Raw genomic sequence first — 22874 nt, 5'->3', positions numbered from 1 at the left:
TGAATACAATAGGTCCCTATGTACTCTGCAGGAGTAGCACCATAATTTCGGCACTACTCCTGCAGAGTACATCCATAGGCTAAAAGAAATTATGCTATTGCCTCCTACACTGTGCAATGGTGTGCCGTATTTTAAGTACGGTGCACCCATGGTGGCGGTAGGCGCCGCTAAAGGGCACAAGAAAAGTGGCACTGCACTGTGTGCAGTGCTACTTCTCTCAAATATACCCCTAAATGTTTCTAAACAGTGTGAGACAAATCCACACTTAAAGGGCTACTGGCTTTAACCTATGTATTTCACAAAAAGTATGTCAAGGCTACTGTTGTTGTCTCAGCCTTTCACAGTAACAGAACAGACCTATGAAATCTTCCATATCGTTTTTCAAATGAACGAATCAGGCCCATAACCTTTATCATTGGCTTGTTGCCAGAACCAACTCTGGCCTACTGTATAGAGCAGACCTGGGTAACTTTTTAATTCCATTAGTGTAATTTGCATAATTTTAGGAATTTTGTGTAACGCTTGTCACACCACTATGTTACTTCTCATAACTATAAGACGTTCTCTGTAAAATAGTATTTGAAATGCACAGGAACAACAGAAAATGAGCTGCTATTATTTTCAACTATGGACCACGCTGCCAATATGCGTTTACTATGCCTCCGTTTAGCACGTATGCCTTTACCACACAAATGCGTGGTGACACCAGAGAGAGACGTCTGGGTGGAACAGGAGGGAGCAGCGACCAGAGGAGACAGAGGTAAGTGGGGGTGGGAGGTTGGGGTAGTTTTTAGGATAAAGTCGGGGGTCTGGGTAGTTTTTAGGACAGGGTGAGGTAGGTTTTAGGGTTCAGGGTGGGGATTGGGGTATGTTTTTGGACAGAGTAGGTTTTAGGGTTTAGAATGGTCTGGGGGTTTGGGATAGTTTTAGGACAGGGCGGGGTAGGTTTTAGGACAGTGCAGGGTAGCTTTTAGGGTTTAGGGCAGGGTAGTTTTTAGGACATGGCAGAGTTAGTTTTAGGGAATAGGGTGGGGTGGGGTGTCGGGGTCGTTTTTATGACAGGGTGGGTTAGGTTTTAGGGTTTAGGGCAAGGCTGGGGTCAGGGTAGTTTTTAGGACAGGGCGGGGAAGGTTTTAGGACAAGGCAGAGTAGCTTTATGGGTTAAGGGCAAAGGCGGGGTCTGGGTAGTTTTTAGGACAGGGCAGGGTAGGTTTCAGGGTTCAGGGTGGGGGTGGGAGGCTGGGGTAGTTTTTAGGAAAGGGTAGGTAGGTTTTGGACAGGGTAGGTTTGGGGGGTTTAGGCCGAGGGTCGGGTCAGGTTTTAGGAAAGGGCGGGGTAGGTTTTGGGACAAGGCAGGGTAGCTTGTAGGGTTTATGGTGAGGGAGGGGGATCATGGAAGTTTTTAGGTCAGGGCCGAGTAGGTTTTAGGGTGGGGTAGTTTTTAAGACAGGGTTGGGTAATTTTTAGGACATGGTCAGTTTTAGGGTTTAGGGTAGGGTCGGGGTAGTTTTTTAGGACAGGGTGTGGTAGGTTTTAGGACAGGAAGGAGTAGCTTTTAGGGTTTAGGGTGAAGGGGGGTCGGGGTATTTTTTAAGACAAGGCAGGGTAGGTTTTATGGTTCACGTGGGGCGCGGGTTAGGGTAGTTTTTTGGACAGGGTGGGCTAGTTTTTAGGACAGGATAGGTTTTAGGCTTTAGGGTGGTGGATCGGTGTAGTTTTTAGGAAAGGACGGGGTAGGTTTTAGGACAGGGCAGCTTTTAGGGTTTAGGGTGAGGTGGGGGTGGGGTTGTTTTTAGGACAGGGCAGGGTATGTTCTAGGGTTTATGGTGCAGGGTCAGGTAGTTTTTAGGACAGGGTTGGATAGTTTTTAGCACAGGGTAGGTTATAGGTTTTAGGGCGGGGGTCGGGGTAGTTTTTAGGACAGGGCAGGGTAGCTTTTGCGTTTTAGGGCAGAAGGAGGGGTAGTTTTTAGGGTAGGGTAGGTTTTAGGGTTTAGGGCAGGGGCTAGGTGCTGGGGTAGTTTTTGGAATAAGTCAGGGTAGGTTTTAGGACATTGTAGGTTTTAGGGTTTAGGGCAGGGTAGGTTTTAGGACAGGGCAGGGTTGCTTTTAGGGTTTTATGGCAGAGGTCAGGGTAGGGTTCAGAACAGAGTGGGGTAGGTTTTAGGTTTCAGGGGGGTCGGGGTAGTTTTTAGGACAGGGAAGGGTAGTTTTTAGGACAGGGTAGGTTTTACGATTTAGGTCGGGAGAGTCAGGGGAGTTTTTAGGACAGGGTGGGGTAGTTTTTAGGGCAGGTAGGCTTTTGGGTTTAGGGCAGGGTAGGGGTCAGCATAGTTCTTAGGACAGGGCTGGGTAGGTTTCAGGACAGGACAGGGTGGGGTGGGGGTTAGGGTTCAGGGCAGGAGGTGGAAGGGGGGTTTAAGGGCTTGGGTGGGTGGAGAATGGAGTAGGGGGCAGGGCGGGGGAGAATTTACCATGCATGTTCCTTTACCAAACATGGTTTTACAACAAAATTCTTTGTAAAGGCATGCTTGGTAAAGGCATGCAAGGTAAAGATATGGTCATTGTAGAGACCGCGTTGTAAAGGCATGCGTGATATACGCATGCATTATTCTTCTCACAATACCCCAGAGATGGTCCTTGAATACACACTAGTAAATCCTTAGCTCAGTCCTGGTAGTGTGGCAAAGAGTGGTGAGGCTTTACTCAGAGGAACATGTGTTAAGCATTTGAAAGAACAAACATGGGCAACAAGTAATTGACATAACTGGAAAGAAATCCGACACCAATGTAGAAAAATAGAGCTTATTTTCACATAAATTTAGACAAACAGTATAGGTTCAGGAGAACCTGAGACATTGATTTTAGAAACAATCGAAAATCACTGCAGAAATGAAATTTAAACGTTGCATTGAAGTCAAAGGGAAAATGTCATATGTTGCAAAAATGCACTTAAAGGTCGAGTTGCATGAAACCCTTGGGGGATTTAGCTAATGCAGTCAATGGGGCCAGATCACGTTAGTCAGAGCAGTTTCACTTGGCCCAAAGCGTCAGTTTGTAAAACCCTGCCTCACATTATACCTGTGCCAGGTATAATGTATGCAGGGTAGGTGTTCCCATGGAAAAAGCCACGTAGAACCGGTGCAATGAAATTTGCTACTTTTCACTACGTCAGTGCATGGCTAAGGGCTATTTCCAATGGGACTCTCCTCGCCTTGCTGGAGTTGCGTCAGTTTAACAATGCAACTTCAGCAATTTGTCACTTTACCACCAACAGATGTGTCAGAATTTTTACTGCACCTGTGAAAACATGCACCATGGAGCTCTGCATTGTGAACATAGCGCATCCATGGCGTGGTTAGGGAATTTGCGGCAAATGCAATACATTTGACACATCAATGACAATGCATCAGTTTCTTGTAAGTGATGCTCCAAATGTGGAAAAGCTGATACACTTGGATTGAGAAGGGATTTTGGGTCAGATATATACAAAAATGCAATTTTGCATTGCTTAAATAGCGACTTCATTATTTAAGAAATGAAAAATGGTACATACAAAGATACCAATTTACTAATAACGATTCCTACAAAGTAGGAGTCGCTATTAGGAAATCTGTATTAAGAAATCCCATTGCATATGAGTCAATGGGCTGGTTTTGCATGTCCTAAATAGCTATTTCTTATTAAGAAATTACTTTTTCGGAAATGCAAAACTGGCATGGCAATGGGGAAAGGCCCCCATTGGTGCACCCCAAAAATAGGGGTGCACCTGTAGAGCACACATTTGCGTAAGGGGCATGTGTGTGCTCTTTTGCAATTAAAAAAAAACACCTTAGGGTGCTTTTTTTTAGTTTGCAAGTCGGTTATAACTGCATCTCTAAAATGCTTAAATCAAATTTTGGAAATACATGGTACATCAGAATAGGAAATGCACATAGGAAATCCCTATTTGCATTTCCTATTCTGGGAATCGCAAATTGTTATTTCTACTTAGTAGAAATTGTAATTTGTTGTTCCTTAAAGGGCTTTGTACATTTCCTTAACAGCCCAAAATACCAATTCCGACTATTTTGTATGAAGCAAACACGCTTCGTACATTTGGCCCATTGACTTTTAACATTTTTGGGGTCATTTTGACCCTGACGGTACGGGACCGCCAGGGCTAAAACTACGGAAGCACCGCCAACAGGCTGGCGGTGCTTCCAGGCGTATTGCCGCGGTCGTACCGCCGGGGCCAGCGGTATACCGCCATTTTAGCCCCGGCGGTGATAATCCACCAGTGCAGCGCTGCAAGTAGCGCTGCCCTGGGGATTATGACTCCCCTACCGCCAGCCTGTTTCTGGCGGTTTGCACCGCCAGGAAGAGGCTGGCGGTACGCTGAATCATGGGGCCCCTGGGGGCCCCTGCACTGCCCATGCCACTGGCATGGGCAGTGCAGGGGCCCCCTGACAGGCCCCCATGCTGCTTCTCACTGAGTGCAAAGCAGACAGTGAAAGGCGCGACGGGTGCAACTGCACCCGTCGCACGGCCGCAACACCACCGGCTCTATTTGGAGTCGGCTCCCATGTTGCGGCCCTCATCCCCGCTGGGCCGGCGAGCGGAAACTTGGTTTCTGCCCGCCGGCCCAGCGGGGATGTCAAAATGGGCACTGCGGGAGTGTGGCCGCATTGGCGGCTGCCCGGCGGTTACAGCTTGGCGGGCGCCGCCCGCCAACGTTTTAATGAGGCCCTTTGTCTTGTTGTTGCCATATCTGTCCCCAAAAATGAAAGATGAAAGACACAAAGACATTCAAATCACATATGTTTTAAATGTTATTCTGACCAATTACAGGACCAGCAAGATGAGTGTAATTCTTAGAGAATGTTTTCAGTATTATAAGAGTAAATAGCAGGCACTGATAAGCAAAAGAGAATAGTAGCTCCAGTAGATTTGTGGACTTTAAACAGAATATTGTGCCACAAAGTGATGAGCCAACATTTCAATAAATCTCTCTCCCATGCTAATTCTGTTATTAATTTAAGCCTGTTTTGAGTAGAATGTATTAGTTTATAAATGGTAAGGGTTTCGGATAAGTGGAAAATATTTGAAATGTGTCAGACTCAGTGAAAAAGTAAGTCATCTGTGGCAAATTCAATATTGAGTCAATTAGTGAGGTGTGTAAGATCTTGTATTGTTTCTCAAATGTGGAGGGTATTGAAAATATACTTTGGGCATCTGGAAAGGATGAAATCTGATCATTATCAAATAGTTGAGAAAGCCAATGTACTCCCCTGTCACTTTTTGTTTTCCATTGTGCAGAATTATTTTATCAAATAAAACGATAATGCCAAAAAGAATGTTGTTGAAAATTGGAAACCGAAAGATGAGTAGAAGGAAATAAAGGTGTCAATATGCTACAAGAATAGGCAATGACTGGACTACATAATTGGGAAACATTTGCCGTAAACAATAACCTTACTGTGAAATCAAATGATTTGAGACTTTTCGAATAACAACTATAAAGGGCCCTGAAGAGTTTGAGCCTGATTAAGCCAATAAGACAATTGTTTCAAGGAAATGACATAGTAGTATCACTGAAAATTTGGTTTACCTCTATTTAGGTTTGAAGGAGCTATTCAGGATGGATTTCCATTCCACTGAAATTTAGAAAGATGAGAATAAATTATTTTAAAATGATGGCCTGGTATATTACCTGGAATCATAGAAATGATTTACAATATCGTCAGCATCATTTAGTCCAGTCTACCCACCCAAAAGAAAAACAACAGGTTCCATCTTAAAATTGTTTCATTTAAATTCCTAAATATTTCTTCTTCCATGAAATAAAGTTAATGATAAAACCTCAGGCTGTAGCCTTAAAGCAGTCCCACATTATTGCAAATGTAAAATTAGTCTGCAATAAAGACAGGCGTATATGTATGGAAAACAATTCCTTATTAACCTGCAGCTCTACCACCTTCCACTCTCTTCACTGTCTGTCTCCTATTGACCAGATAGAAACCTAATAACATTTAAAGTCAGACTCTTCTTGGAAGGTTTTATTTTAATACAGGGGTAGTGAAGGTCTGGACCAACTGGGGAAAAGCATGTGTTTGAACACTTAAGGGAAAAGAGGAACAAATTACAAACCACTTGTATAATAAGATACAAAAACAACTTGAGCAAATTTGTCAAATTTAGAGACAAAATTAGCATCTAGCAATACAAAATTGTTAAAATGTCTTACACCTGAATGTAGCAAAAAAGGTTCAAAATCTAGGTCTGTGTTTACTGTTGCATGGGCTTAAATTTAAATTGTTCCTATATCTGCAGTGAGAGTATACTGAACTAGGCTTTTACTAAAAAGAGATAATCTATTTGAGATTGAGAATGATGAGGTGAGAAATAAAATGTATATTTGTGGGATCTGGATGTCATAATCACCACATATCTATTAAAGATTGGCTTTTAATGGCATCATTAAATTGTGCATGCATTGTAGTGTGAACAAATTTGACTTTCGAAAACTTATCTAATATGGGGTCAGTAACCTGATTAAAATTGCCACCATGCATAATAAATGAAAAGTGCATACTAGTTAGACCAATATTTGCATTTATATATTCTGAACTGGGACAAATGTGGGGTCGTTGGGTACGTGAACCAAACAAAAGCTGTCTGTAAATAAAACTGAATAGAAAAGTGAAATAATTGGCACAATGAGAAACATCAGAACCTAGGTAAAACGTGTGGTGATTTGGTTCCACAAATAATAATTATGTGCCCTGCAGCTTCTTTACAGGAACCACTCACATGAATCTGAAAATGTTGACATGTTCATCTGAGTGTGAATACAACATGTAGCCTGTAGAGTAGCTCTTCCTGGGGGATTTGAAGTTAAGATACATTTTAAATGTATTGTGAGATTGATTAAAATAATTTCAGTCACATAGCCACAACTGTTAGTTTGTGTGTAAACAATGCCCTCCCTCAACCAATAGACAAGTAAACCATCAACATTTGAATTGCCATGACTACAAGCAAGCATTGACACTTTGTCCGGGAGGAGGGGTGGAAGAGACCTTAGTATGTTTAGAGAGTTGCCCATAAACAAATTACCATTATCACTATTAAAATGGCATTGGACATTCACCTTTATCCACAAATAAAATTGGCCATTAATTTGCCATAGTCATTTTTTAAGATTAAAACCCGCTATCAATCTATTATGAAAAAACGTAGGGCCAGATGTATCAAGCCTTTTCGCATTTATGAAAGGCATTCGCAAGGCAAATTTAAGGAGTTGCTAAAATAGCGATTCCTTAAATTTGCGAGCCTGTTTAGAGAATCACAAATTGCAATTCTCTAAATTAGAAATCGCAAATAAGGAATCCTTATTTGCGATTTCTAAACCACATGCATCAAGCAATTCCTTAATGCGAATTGGGCATTAAGGAATCGCAATTACCACCAAGTAATACTTGGTGGTAACCATGTGCAAATTTTAAAAATGCATTAAAAATGCATTTTTAAAATTGACATGTAACGCACACATGCCCCTTTGGCATGTGTGTGCCTTACATGTCCCAAAAAACTTTTTGGGGTGCAGCAGAGGGGGCCTTAGGCCCCCAGTACCCTGGGGTTTTGCATTTCCAAAATTGCGAATTCCAGGTAGGAATTTGCTATTTGGGAAATGAAAAAAAATCGCAAATATGGGCCTACAGGCCCATAGGTGCGAATGTGGGCTGTATCGCTATTTGCGATTCAGTAATAGCATTTGTGATTTTTAAGAAAACGCTATTACCGAATCGCAAATATGATATATAGCATTTTGCAAATCAGAAATATCGATTTCTTAAAATTCGCTATTACCGATTCGCAAAAGGCTTTTTTGATACATCTGGCCCGTAGTTCTTTGTAAATGTCCAGAGCTATTCCTAGGCACTTTTGTCAAAACTACTTTAAATTACTCTGCTCTGAAGGATGCAGCTTAAAACTGCCCTATGCAACCACAATCAGTTATTGCTTCCGAACTATAATAGCTGCTCATCTAAGGTGACTTACTCAATTGGATGAATTTACCAAATATTTGAAAATACCTCTAAAAGGCTAGGTGCACAAAGCATGCAAAGAGTAGACACTGAAGTCTCCTGTTATGCTAGAATGGCTTTTAGGTGGGCCACTGAGTATGCTACCTGGGTGCTCTTATTTTACCCATAATTTAGAATGCGAGATACCCCTTAAAGTGCCAAGTGCCTGGATGAGAGAGAGCTGCCTTAAAGCTCAACTCAGACAAGACTGAGCTCATCATCTTCGGAAACTTCACTTCAGCCTGGGGCAATTCCTGGTAGCCCACATCGCTGAGCGCCCTGCCTTCTCCGACTGACAACACCCGCAAACTAGGAATCCTCCTCGACTCTTCCCTAACAATGAACCGACAGGTAAACACAGTCACCGCTTCCTGCTGGCACACCTTCTGCCAACTCCACAAAATCTTTAAATGGATCCCGGTCAACTGCTGCAAGACAGTCACCCATGCCTTAGTCACAAGCAAGTTCGACAATGGCAATGCACTCTATCTCCCAACAACATATCTCCCAACAACTGAGGACCCTCCATCTACAAGGCGATTCACAACATCGGACCAGCCTACCCGAACCATCGCATCTCCTTCCATAATCCCGCCAGACCCCTTCACTCAGCCCAGCAGGTACAACCCACCATCCCACACATACGGAAAACCACCCTGGAGGAAGAGATTTCAACCTACATCGCAGCTAAGAGCTGGAACAACCTGCCCATGCACCACAGACAAAGCCCATTATTTACCTTCTTCAGGAAGATGTGGCTCTTTGGATGAGGCCAGACCCTCCCCCAGCTCCTTGAGACCCTCACGGGCGAGTAGTTGCACCTTACAAAAATTGATTGATTGATTGATTGATTGACGTAGGGTACTCTGAATTCCCAGCTCAGCCCATTAGCAGAAAGGCTAGATCGGGGTTAAACCCTTGGCCTTGGGTTGACTTTATTAGCTGCCACCACTGCCTTGAGGGGGCCCAGATTTAAGTGGTCACTCGCCTAATTGTGTGGAATTGTTGACCCCGCTCACTAGTCTCCCCTAATTCAACTGAGACCTTATAGCACTGGGAGGCAGCTGTCCTTCCGGTGCCCATTGGCACTGCTGCCTCCTTAAAAGCTGGAAGTAGAAGTGTCACTTTTAAGAATTTCAGGAACCTGGCTGGTAGGTGTGTTAATTCACCATTTAAGCAGCGTTGCTTTTGAGATAATTAAAATCTCAGCACTAGGGTTAGGCTCTCTATTCTCTCATAAAATGGAGGTAGGGTGGGCAACAGTAGGCAGCCTTGGGGAGAGGCAGTACTAGGTACCAATTATAAATTTGGGCAGAGCAGTTGGAAGTTGAGAATGCATAGGTGTGGGGGCCACCACTGGACCAGAACTATGCCGCATGTGAGCTGCTCCAAAGATAACCTTTCTGCTAATAACCCTTTTAGTCATCACCATTACTAACCAACAGAAGAATGCCAAGGTGAGTGACAGATGGACCATGAACCCTGAGGTATTGAAGGAGCTTTCCTCCAAAAGTGTAATTTAAACACGGATGTTATGAGTAGCCAAAAAGTTGCTCAAAAATGTAAATTACTCAAAAGTATATAGCACTCAGGTCCTTCAATTTGGTGGTGACATGCAAGTTACACTTTTTGAGTACATTTTCAATCACATTTTGTGAATAGCCAAACAGTAGTAGTATATGTACTCACAATTGTAAATTATTCAAAAGTGTAAGTTACCTTTGTTTACCAAGGTCATAATCAATATGTCTGTTCTAGTGTTAGTGCCAGATACCGAAAGGCTGTTTGAGTGCAATCCCCGCCATCTTGTTCAAAGCAAAGAAATGCAAAACTATCTCATTCACTATATTGGATCAACATTTTAAAAAAAGTATCTTGTATATTGTATTTTGCTGTGTTTGCTTTTTAATTTCACAACTTACATCATAACCATTTCCTTCTGACTACTTTTCATGAAATCTTCTGTGAGGGTAACACTTACCCTTGCTAATGCAAATCACATACTCCAAGCTTATGTACTGTTGTACCCAAATATGATGTTTCCTTATGGGGTTTTCTTTCTGACACAGCTGGGGGCATCACACACATTTATGCACATCAACACAGTGGACTTTTAACAAATGCGTCTAACAAGAAGCAAGAGCCATTGGCTTGGAACAATGCTTGTTTCTGTCTAGGACCATTATAGTTTATGAGGCAGACCTGAAACAGGAAAAAAGTGCACTGGACAGGACAAAAGCTAACAGCCCTTCCAATGTCATGTCCACAATTGATTCAACAGCTAGGAAGGTTTTCTTAAATATGGATCATACAGAGGCTCTGCTGTCTGGAAAACTGTCAACTCACACCTTAAAAAGAGGAGCCTTTTGTTACTCCTGTTGTCATCTACCTCTAAATGAGGTGGTGAGTATCCAAGCTGAAATTAATCAAATGTAGTCACATAAATGCATTTCTTGGGTAGGCTCAAGACTCTCAATGTTGTATTGATTATAATCAGCCTTGGAAAACTCAACCAGACGTAAACCATATTTCTAAAACTTTTAGCCACAGGTATAGACAGAAAAATTAAAGACAATTTCCAAGCCAACTTGCATGACAGCAACAAGAGGGCTGTGTCTTGAGCACATTTGCTGCCTGCGAATAGATTTCCTAATTGAATGGCAGCAATTTTATCTCAAATAGCTGTGTACTTTTGAGCCACACATGGTGCTGTTCATGCTGATTTTTCAGCTCTGTTTGTTCTACCAGAACTAAATTGCAGCGCGAGCAGAGTGATATGCATTTTTCTACCTGTGGAGTTTTTATGTTACTCTGCAAAATTCTGAGGAGTGAAACTCTGTGAGTTCTGTCTACTGCTAATCAATAAAACAATCTGCTGGAGAAGGACACATATACCATGGTGTCAAAGTGAGATACCAGATTAAGGGTGAGATTTGAGACACTTTAATTGTGGTGGAGAAAGCAAAACAAGACAGAGTGTGGGAGATGGTAAACCAGTGCAGAGCGCTAATGGATGGGAAGCACCAGCTGATGACATGGAAAATAGTGAGTATTCGCAAGCAAGACAGGAATGAGGGATATAGATACTTAACTAGGAAAGGTAGGATATCGCGGAAGATGTGACCTGGCTAGGAAGCTGCAGAAACATATCACACCAAGGTAAGAGGCGGGATGAGGGCAACAAGCTAAAGATAAGAGGAGGGACCGGGGCAGAGACCAAAGCAGAGTAAAAAATCTGGAACACATGGAAAAGGCAAGATGGTAAATTTGGCTTCCATAATTATAGGTGAGAGAAAAAGGAGATTCTGTCCATTCAGGAGACACAAAAGTAGAATAGACCAGAGACATACTTGGGATCAAGATGCCATCCTTGAATGGTGAGGTAGAAGTGTAAATAAAAACAGAGAAGGGATAAGTAAATAAAAGAAGATCATCAAGGAAACAACAATCATAGGCACTACTGTCTTCAAGTAATGGTGGTGGTAAACGGGGTGTAAGATTGAATTAGTATATCATATTAAAAAAAATGCGATGGCTCAGATGTATGGCGAAAGTCAGAAGAATGACACCACACCAAATTAGTAGACAAGAAGTAAAGACATTTGCAGAAAAAGGGGAAGACTTCATACACACATTTGTAAAGTTTGCATGGTCTATAATCCAATGTGTTTATCTACAACCCTAAATACTAAATATTGTGTGAAACGGATGGATAATCATGCATGAATCCATGTATTATGTGGTGTCCTAACCAACTCTGCATAAAAGCTTCAAAAGTAATAGTGATTTAATTGTGAGGTTTTTATTATGAAAAGGATCATTCATCTTAATTTTTATTCAACAAAATATAACATATTTAATGAGGACAATTATGTGCTGAAGTTTATAATGAAATGTGTACCGCGGCCAGCTCCAGGGATGAACTCTCTAAAGATCCATAGCCACTATAATGAGTCTGCTATATCAATATAGGCGAGTCGGTAGGAACATAAAAGCAAAGTGGAGAAGCATCCTTCAGAAAGCTAGCCGTGCTGATTATGATACTTAAGAAAGATGGATTGCTTGCTGCCCAACCTGACAATTCCTTCTCCTCTGTCAAAGCTGAATTGACTTCCCTCTTGTGAAGTGGCATTGGTGACAGCTTCCTGGATGAGGCTTTCTCATTGTAAGTAACTGTAACTGTACATTTATGAAACTAACTATGACAGTGTTTCAGTAATACTTTTGCATTGGCTATGACTCTTCACAATGTTACTGATGCAACAGAGTAGCTCGGGCCTCCAAAAAATAAAGTAATATTACTCACCTAGTTATCAAGACTGTAAAACAGATTTATGGAATACCACTAGTTTAAGCCCTAATGAGTTGTATCCAATTTCATTTTTTTAAAATGGTCCCAAAATTGGAGCTGGTTCCTTGCATCTTGAATAAATACTCCATTAGGATGAGGGGAATATTCATTTAAGAGAGCGCACTGTGTAAATGCTCGATGTTAAGGTGTTAGCTTGCCCATCGCATTCATTTGGATCTTTTTGCATGGCATGTAAGGTTTCTCCCATTGAGTCACTATTGTCTTCTTCTCTTCAAATGTGGCTATGCCCAGTTACACCTTAAGGTCTCTTATTTTGTTACCTATAAGACCTACTTGATTCCTTAATCCATTAGCTGCTTTCCCCATACCTAGTTCAGAATCAATAGGGATCTGGTAGAATGATAAGCAGCCTCAATTCAGATGCCACACACCCTTCACGGCACCCACATGCTTTGGGGTTGAACCACTCTACTTGGTTGTAGCAAACCTCAGAAACTCATGGCTGCCGGTGCTCAAGGTCATACTCCACCCACAAACTCTTCTAATCACACATGCAGGCTGCAACTTGTAACCAGTACCCAACCAGACAAACATGCCTTGCATGCAACAAAACGGACAAGGCATGCTTTTCCCAGCTTGGAATTAATCAGATATGAGACCATACTAAGTATAGAAGCTCACTTTACAAATGACAAGTAACATACCATTACAGCAAAACTTAACACTAACCCTCATGTCAAGAAAATCATAAACTACTGTCTCTCTCAATAGCCCATTCTGTGCAAATACTGTTCATTGCACATGGAATAAAAATCTGATGAGTGCCACTCCTGATGTGACTATTGTAGTTCACTCTACAAGGAGCTCACACAAGCACTGCTTTCACTCCTGCAGCACATCTGAAACACTGCCACCCTTCTAACATGCAATTGATCCATCATAGAGAACATCATACATGCCAATAGACCTGATTGAGAAGGGGGACTCTCGATTTTTGCAGCAAAACTGTCTTTATTTGGGCTGTCTCCTGCCTGAAATTGCCTTTGCTTCATTAGAACTCAACGGGGGGAAATATATTACACTGATTTCCTCTTCTAAAATGTTGGCATGTGTGGAAAATTTGTCTACTCATTTCTCCTATTCCCTATTCTGCCAAGAGGTCTCTTGAAAACTGGTGTTCATCATGAAGCAAGACACACTAAACCATTTCTATTGGGACTGGTAGTTTAGTTCATAATTACAACCCCCATGGCGCAGTGACCTTGCTGTGCTGCCCTGCGCCAAATGGAAAGGGCAGAAATGCACTGTATTTACAAGATACTGTGCAATCCAGTCCTTTACCCCTGGGCTGGCACACAAATTGCTACCGAGCTCCAAAGCAGGCACCCTTGCACCACGGTTCACGGTTGTCTGCATTGTCAGCAGGATTGTTTAAGCTGCAGGAAGGGACACCTTCCTGCACAAAAACAATCCAGAGAGGCATTTTCCTATTTCTTTTTGTGATGCATCATGCAGCACACATAGAAAGAGGAAATAATGAGGAGAAACAAAGATATTTCTCCTCGTTGCACCTGCCCTGGGGAGGTGTTCAGTTTTGAAACATTCCCATGTTTACATATTCTTGGAAATCTGGCAATGCTTAAAAGCCCATGGGTGTTGCATAGGAACACCTACTGCAATGTCCATGGTACGCCTCTCTGACACAGTGTAAGGCAATGCAGCGACTTCAGCTGCTTTGCATTACACCATATCTATATGGCTATGTAAACCCATGCAAAGTGGCTTTGCGTGACCTTGTAGATATGAGCCTGAACTATGCACCGACAGTCATGTAAATATGCCCCAGGACTTCTTGATGCATTGTCTGACAGATCATTTTTTTCACTCAGTGGAGAAATGGTTAAATGCTCCTATTCATGCAGCATTTAATACTAAACAATGCCCTCTCATATCAGAGAGTTTCTACTTATTGTTAATGTCATTGCTGAATAGTTGAATCATAAACCACCTTTGTTTGTGTTCCGTCACTGAATGCAAATCAAGATTAATGCAAACATACTAGGATAGGGAAAATGCAAAAATATGTTATTATTGATCGGACATTCAGTTCACATTGAGCCATGCAGGTGCAACTGATGCCACAATAAGAAGTTAATTGCCTGTACCTGTACCTCCAGTGAGACAACCAATACCTTGAAGTTGGAATCACCCAACTAGTTGAATTATAATTATGATCGAAATGTATGCAAACCTGCTCTCCTTGCTTTACAAATCCAAGATATGCACAACCAGTTTGTGTCAACATTCCTTTAAAACAATCATCAGAATTGGAAGAAGCACACGTAGCACAAGGGTCTTCATAAACGTTGGACAGCTATCCAGACCAATGAGTATAAAAAAAATCTCAAATGTTATTCAGCCAGTGGGCTAGGAAGATCGGTGCAATAAGACAGCTGACGACTGCTTCCAGAATGGTGTTTAGATAGAATATCAGAACCAAAATATTGTGGAACAATATATCATGTCAAAAATATTGAGGGCAAAAAAAAGTGAAGGTCTGGTTCTATGGGTAAGAAAAGTTGCACAATATATAACTTCACAAATAGTCCCTTGAGAATATATATATATGTTCAAGGTACATGGATGTGGAGCTAAGGGTGGTAAATGTATACTTACCTTTTTGCTCTTACCTTCTCAACATTTTAGTCCTTGATATTTTTGACACAGTATTCTGTGCACACAATGTTTTTTATTCCGATAGTCTGCCACTGATCCCCAAGAACAGTTAGGCCCCTCTGCCTAATTTTGCCTTCATACTTTAGGAGAATCATTGGAATGAACGGTGCAGCATCCTCTATTTCAGCTTCCCTTTCTTGATGTAAGGCAAACTGTGGGATAGGGGTCACACTACCATAATGGTGGGACATTATCAGACAGACATATACCAGGCATTCCTTAAAGCCATTCATGCGCCATGTTTATAAAAGGGCACACAATGGTGCTAAGGAATGTCTTGCATCAAAAAGAAAGACGCTAGCCGGTGGGGGGTGGCGTTAAGGGAATTGGCGCTAGTGGGTCAGAAATGATGTCAAGCTGGTTAGTGGCAAAATTTCTGCCGCTAATCAGCCTAGTGTAATTTTTTGATGCACAAGTAGCCAAAAAATGACTCTTGTCTACATATCCCCAGTGTCACTGTCCCTTGGCAAGCCCTATATACCCAGTGCCTTACAGTGGGCCCTATGTAAGTGGTCCCCAAGGGCACACCACACACATGCACATACACGTACCTGCAACTTACCTGGGATGGGCACCCTCCTCCTGTAGTGTCCCTGTGGAGTGGGTGGTGGTGTTGCTGGGGGTTGGGGTGGGCATCTATGTGTCCATACCATGGTGTTTCCCCATGGAAATGGGCCTACCTGCACTCTTACGCCTGGTCCGACCCAAGAGTTAAATAATGGTGCTAAGCGGGCTTAGCACCATTATTTAGATTGCCCTCCTCCTTGCGCATCATTTCAGCTTTGGGAGGTAAATATGACGCTAGGGGCTTAGCTTCGTTTTTTGGAATGGAACACCTACCTTGCATCTCATTGACACAAGGTGGGTTTGCGCAATCTAAAAATGGTGCTAACTCCAATATTTTGATGCTAGGCATATAACTATGGAGTTAGGTTAGCATCATTTGAGGGCTAAAATAAAGTGTACATAGAAAGCCTTGCAGGATGGCCACCTTCCCCTCTGCCATTGCTTACGGCCTGCCTCAATTGGGTAGTATTTATTCAGAGGCATATTATTTACAAAGAAGTGGGGCAATGCAGCACAGCAAGAAAATTGCTGTGCTGTGTTAATTCACCTGGACAGAGCAGACCTGTGCCACATCTTCAAAGAATTGGTGAAGTACTGTTCTGTCCATCGGCGGGGCCCTTGTGCTCCGTAGTGCCAGCACAAGTACCTTGTGCCTGAGTTATGATTGGGATAGTATTTGTTCTGGAAGGTGTACTTTTCTGCATAAAATCTATCCTTGGAAGCAAGCAAAGAGGACATAGGTGAAATAAAGATATTTCACTTTCTTACGCCAGCCTCAGGCAGGAGCAACATTTTGGCACAAACCAGTGTCTACTGCTCCTTGGTTACGTCAAAGCCCATGGGCAGATGCATGGGAATGCCAATGCAAGACCTGTGGAATCCTCCCTAACCCAAAGTATTGCAAAGCAATGAGCTGCACTGGGCTGTTTTACTCTTTTTAACAAAGCAGCAAAAATCGTGTTGCTTTGTAAATACCAAAATAGATTTGTTGATGGGTTTGCAAAGAAGGGATGCAAACCTGATGCAACATCTTTGTAAATCTGGGTCTCAAGGCCTTGTGCCCGAGTGATCATTTTTAAAGCTTTAATACATTACCAATCCCAAAGCTCTGGGAAGTTCCAGTGGACTTCACCTGCTTCCTCTAAATCCTAGCTTTAACCCTCTGCCGACAATTCTCCACCCGAGCCACTACACTACCAACCCTCCGAAATACATCCCTGGCACGTCACCATGTCTCGCCATATTAATGCAACTCCTTTTTCCAAGTCTCACTGTCACTTTATTGCATTGCCGAATATATTTTACTTTTTGCCTTTGCTAATGGCTGTCAATTTCTTTTCAAAATATGTAAAATAAAGTTCCTTTTCTTCTATGTGTTCATTACCCTGATGACTTGGTTCATCTTTTTAGAAATATAAATATAACAAAACAAAGTAAATAGAAGTGTATCAGATGGAAGACATCGTTTATTTTCTCTTGCCACAATCACGAGTTGGCACTGGGATTTTCAAAGATCCATGTGAAAATGAATTCTCATTGTGGGAAGTGTGAATTCAGGTTCTGAATTCTGAAGAATTTTAAGTTTCTGCAAAGTCTTTTCATGCTTAGATGATGAGCGATAATACATGTGTGTCTAGCCCGCTAGTAACTGCTCTGCTGTCCATAACAGACACATTAATGAACTGTGAACGCTTTAGCACTGATAGAAAAATGAGAAAGAAGTGTTGAATTGTTTATTTATTTTTTGGCAGAGTCTGTGGGGCATTTGAGAAGTTATATCATATCTGAGAAATCTGATGAATCCTTGAAGAGGACTTTGTGAAGCGATTGATTCATATGTGTGACTGAGAACTTGGAGAGCGCGCAATACAGGGGATAAAGTACCCCTTTCCCTTCCCTAGAAGGACACTTCAAGGCACTGAGGGGCCCCTTGGCCATGCAGAGGAACAAGGCTGAAGGGTGAGCTCCTGTAAAGGTCATGAAACTCTCAGCAACATTCCAAACTGCCTGAAATTGGGATTGGTTTGTGGCCATGACGCATACAGTTATCATTTTACTTGTAAATAAAACAAAAACTCTTCGTAGGAGTACCTTGCTTGGGTAGTTTGACAGCTAAGCCCTTCAGCTTGCACCATACTCAGAGAGGACTTTGGTTCCACACAGTTTTATTATTGGCTTTTTCGACCAGCTTCTTTCAGCAATTGTCTCAGTCCAGCCTTGAGGAGTATTTCTTCATCTCCTTGATTTCATCGCTTGGGGGGGCTATATCCTTTTGCCTCAATACAGGGATTGTATTGAACTGCGTTTAGGACTCCTCTGCAGGGAAGCCTCTCAGGCCACACCAGCAAACTTCTTCTCCTGTGTCACTCTTGCTCCTCCCTCTTCCTCTCTTTCTTCTCCCTGTATGTTCCTCATTGCCTCCACTTGCCATCCCCTCTTGTTCCTTCCTCCCTCCCATGTGCCCATGTTTTCATGGCAGGCCAGCACCTCTTTTCTTCTTTCCTGCCTGCCCTTCTTTCATCTGAGTGTTTGTTGTTCCTCTTGCCTGCCTCTTCTTCTTGTCTCCCCATCTGCCTTTTTCCCCCTGCAACTTCTGATTAGTGCCCCTCGAACTAGGCATTTAGGCCCAGATTTACAAGAATCTGGCGCATCAGTACAGATGCACCGGATTTCTTAAACCCCCCCACTGCTTCCTAACAACACCAAGGGTATGCTGTGTTTGCAATATGGTGCACCATGGTGCACCCTAGGCCAATAGAGTCAAAATATTTGACGCTTTTGTGGCGCTTTGCTGCGATAGCATAAAAGTTTTGATGCTAGTGCAGCAAAGTGCAAGGAGTCCCATTGACTTTCAAAAATGCAGGTTCCATTGCACCATTTTTGCAGACCTCCTACTGCTGTAACGCCCCTGTTAGAAATGGGGTCTTTGGTTGGCAGTCAGGTTATCCCCTGTTAAAGCAAGGACCCTCACTCTAGTCAGGGTAAGTCACACAGAATCCAAATTATCCTGTCCCCACCCTCTGGTAATTTGGCACTGAGCAGTCAGGCTTAACTTAGAAGGCAATGTGTAAAGTATTTGTGCAATAAATCATGTAATAACACAGTAGAAAACCAAAAATATACACCACGCAGTGTTTAGAAAAATATATAATATTTATCTGGATAAATGTGGGTCAAAACAATTAAGATGCAATAAGTATATGTTGAAATATCACTGTAGAAATGATATAAAGTATCTTTCTTCTCTTAAAAGCAATAAATGTCTCTTGCAAGCACAAAGTACCTAGTCTGCATTCAAAATCTCAGGAAGGAACCGCAAAGGAGGAGATGCGTGGGAAACAGGGAGGTGTGCATTGATTTCTTGGGTGACACACGGCGATGTGTTGTTTATTTTTCACACAGGGAAGGCTTTGTGTCAATTTCCGGTGCTTGGTCTTGGATCCTCTTCGGGATGGGGGGTTTTCAGATGCCCCAGGGATGATACGTTGAATTCTGGCACTGACAGGACAAAGTCACAGGGACTACGTTGATCCAGTGGGAGTTGCGTGGAAATGTCTACCACACGGCAGGCGCTGTGTCAGTTCCTCTCTGGAAGTCGGGCTGTGGTGTTCCGGCTCAGCTGTGTGTCAATCCAGTGGGCCGTGCATCAAATTTCTGGTCGCTATGCTGGTGCTGCATCGACCTTCTTGTTGCAAAGTCAGGCTGCGTTTTTCGGGTTCGCCATGCGATGAATTTTTCACCGCAATGCGGGTTGCACATCATTTCTGACAGGCTGTGCATTAATATCCAACGCACAGGGAGTTCTTCTTGCAGGAATGAAGTCATTTTGGTCCTGAGACTTAAGGGAACAGGAGGCAAGCTCTATCCAAGTCCTTGGAGAGCACATCTCACAACAGCCAGAGAGTTGCAAGGCAGCAGTCCTTCACAGAACGCAGTCAGGTGAGTCCTTTGCGCAGCCAGGCAGTTTCTCTTGGCAGGTTGCAGGTTCTGGTTCAGGTTCTCTTCTCCAGGAAGGGTCTGTGACAAGAGTGTCTTGTCAAGAAGTCTAAATTGGTAGGGTCAGAGACCCTGCTTAAATACCCATATATGCCTTTGAAGTGGGGGAGATTTCAAAGAGTGGCTTAGAAGTGCACAAGGTCCCCTTTCAGTTCCATCCTGTCTGCCAGAGTCCCAGTAGGGGGTGTTGCAGTCCTTTGTGTGAGGGCAGGCTACTGTTCTTAGACATGTAAGTGTCAGGCCCTCCACACTCACAGCCCAGGAATCAATCAATCAAACAAATCTATAGAGCACGCTACTCACCTGTGAGGGTCTCAAGGCGCTGGGGGAGTAAATCGGGGGGGCAGGGAGGGTCACTGATCGAACAATCATGTCGTGAGGTTCTTTCTGCAGACCAAGAGGTCTTTGGTTTTGCGAAGGTCGGTTGGGAGGGAGTTCCAGGTTTTGGGGGCGAGGTAGGAGAAAGTCCTGCCTCCTGTGGTGGTGCCTTGGATGCGGGGGACTGTGGCTAGGGTGAGGTCGGCTGATCGGAGGTTGCGTGTGGAAGTGTTGAAGTTAACTCTTTAGTTGAGGTAGGTTGGGCCGGTGTTGTGGAGGGATTTGTGTGCGTGGATGAGGATCTTGAATGTGATTCTCTTGTCTATGGAGAGCCAGTGAAGGGATTTGAGGTGTGGTGAGATTCGTTCGTGGCGGGGAGGCCAAGGACGAGGCGTGCAGCTGTGTTCTGGATTCTCTGGAGTTTGCGTTTTAGTTTGAGTGTGGTGCTGGCGTAGAGGGCGTTACCGTAGTCCAGTCTGCTGCTGATGAGTGCGTGGGTGACTGTCTTTCTGGTTTCTGGGGGAATCCATTTTAAGGATTTGTTTAGAGTGTGTGGAAGCAGGAGGAGGTTAGAGCATTGATTTGCTGTGTTATGGAGAGGGAGTGGTCAAGGATGATTCTGAGGTTGCGTGTGTGGTTTGCGGGGTGGGTGCGGGGCCTAGGGCGGTGGGCCACCAGGAGTCGTCCCATGTGGTTTTGCTGGGGCCGAAGATAATGATCTCGGTTTTGTTTGAGTTGAGCTTGAGGTGGTTAGTGGTCATCCAGTTGGCGGTGTCAAGGAGAGCGGCATGTAGGTTGGTTATGGTGGTGGTGGGGTTGCAGGTGAGGGAGAGGATGAGTTGGGTGTCATCTGCATAGGAGAGGATAGTGATTCCGTGTGCTCGGAGGATGTTGGCTAGGGGGATCATGTAGATGTTGAAGAGTGTGGGGCTGAGGGAGGACCCTTGGGGGACTCCGTAGGTGATCTTTGTAGTGTTGGAGTGGAAGGGCGGAAGGTGGGCTCTCTGGGTCCGGTCGGTGAGGAAGGAGGTGTGCCAGTCTAAGGCTTTGTGGCGAATTCCTATGTTGTGGAGGCGTGTGCGGAGTGTGTGGTGGCAGACGGTGTCAAAGGCTGCGGAGAGGTCTAGGAGGAAGAGTGCGACGGTCTCGCCTTTGTCGACTTTGGTCCTGATGTCTTCAGTGCATGCAATCAGGGCGGTTTCCGTGCTGTGGTTTTTGCGGAACTCGGATTGTGAGGGGTCAAGAGTGTTGTTTGCTTCGAGGAAGTGGGATAGGCGGGTGTTGACTAATTTCTCTGCAACCTTGGTGGGGAAAGGGAAGAGGGAGATGGGAGATGGGGCGGTAGTTGGAGAGGATCTTTGGGTCGGCTTGTTTTTTTTTTTAGGAGAGCAGTGATTTCCACATGCTTCCAGGGGTCTGGGTAGGTGGCGGAGTCCAAAGCGGAGTTGATTATGTTGTAGAGTATGGGGGCAATGGTTGGGCTAGCTTTGTTGTAGATGCGGTGTGGGCAGGTGTCGGAGGGGGAACTGGAGTGGATGGAGTTCATGTTTTTTTCGGTTTCTTCGTGTGTGGTGGGGGTCCATGTGGAGAGTGTGGTGGGGGGTCATGAGTGGGGGTTGGGTTGGGGGAGTGAGGGGTGTGTGTGGTGGGTGTGTGTGGTATGAAGCTGTTGTGGATGTCCAGGATTTTGTGGAGGAAGTGGTTGGAAAGGGCGTCACATAGGGGCTGTGTGTGTGGGGGGTCTATGTTGCTGGCTTTGGGTTTGGCAAGTTCATTGATGATGGTGAAGAGTTCTTTGCTGTTTTGAGAGTTGTTGTCAAGGCATGTCTTGTAGTGATCTCTTTTGGTGGTGAGTTGGTGATGGGTGCGAATGGTGGTTTTGAGGGTGGAGAAGTTGGTTGTGGAAGACCCATTCAATATGCAGAAGTATGCAGGTGTGGCTGAGTATCCTGTGTTTGGGGTTGTATGAGTGAATACACAAGGGAGATGTCAACTGAACCTAGCCAGATGTGGATTGGAAGGCACGGAAGAATTTAAATGCAGAGAAATGCTTACTTTCTAAAAATAGCATTTCTATAATAGTAATATAAAATCCAACTTCACCATTAAGCAGGATTTTGTACCACCATTCTGGCCATACTAAATATGACCTGGCTACTGCTTTCAGATCAGGATCTACCACTCAAACAGTATATGACGGTAGCCCTAATGCTATCCAATGAAAGAAGCAGGCCTCACAGCAGTGTAAAAACTAATTTAGGAGCTTTACACCACCAGGACTTATAGAACACACATGTTCATGTACTGCCTTTTACCTATATAGCACCCTGCCCTATGGGCTACCTAGGGCCTACCTTCAGGAGTAACATATATGTAGAAAAAGGGGAGTTTAAGGCTTGGCAAGTACTTTTAAATGCCAAGTTGATGTGGCAGTGAAACTGCACACACAGGCACTACAGAGGCAGGCCTGAGACATGGTCAGGGGGCTACTTATGTGGGTGGCACAACCAGTGCTGCAGCCCACTAGTAGCTTTTAATTTACAGGCCCTGGGCACATGTAGCGCACTTGACTAGGGACTTACAAGTAAATTAAATAAGCCAATTGGGTGTGAGCCAATGTCACCATGTTTTAAGGAGAGAGCATATGCACTTTAGCACTGATTAGCAGTGGTAAAGTGCGCAGAGTCCTAAAGCCAGCAAAAATGAGGTCAGAAAAAGAGAAGGAGGAAGACAAAAAGTTTGGGCGTGACCCTGCAAAAAGGCCATTTCCAACAGTCCCTTTGCATACATTATGCCTGCTTTAAACAGGCGTTAAAAATGAAGCCACAAATGGTGCATTGATCTCTTGAAGATTTCATTGCGTCATTTTTGCAGACC

Source organism: Pleurodeles waltl, chromosome 7 (genome assembly GCF_031143425.1).
Source record: "Pleurodeles waltl isolate 20211129_DDA chromosome 7, aPleWal1.hap1.20221129, whole genome shotgun sequence".
In the NCBI taxonomy this organism is placed as follows: domain Eukaryota; kingdom Metazoa; phylum Chordata; class Amphibia; order Caudata; family Salamandridae; genus Pleurodeles; species Pleurodeles waltl.
The sequence above is the reverse complement of the archived record's forward strand: the minus strand, read 5'-3'. Positions refer to the sequence as shown.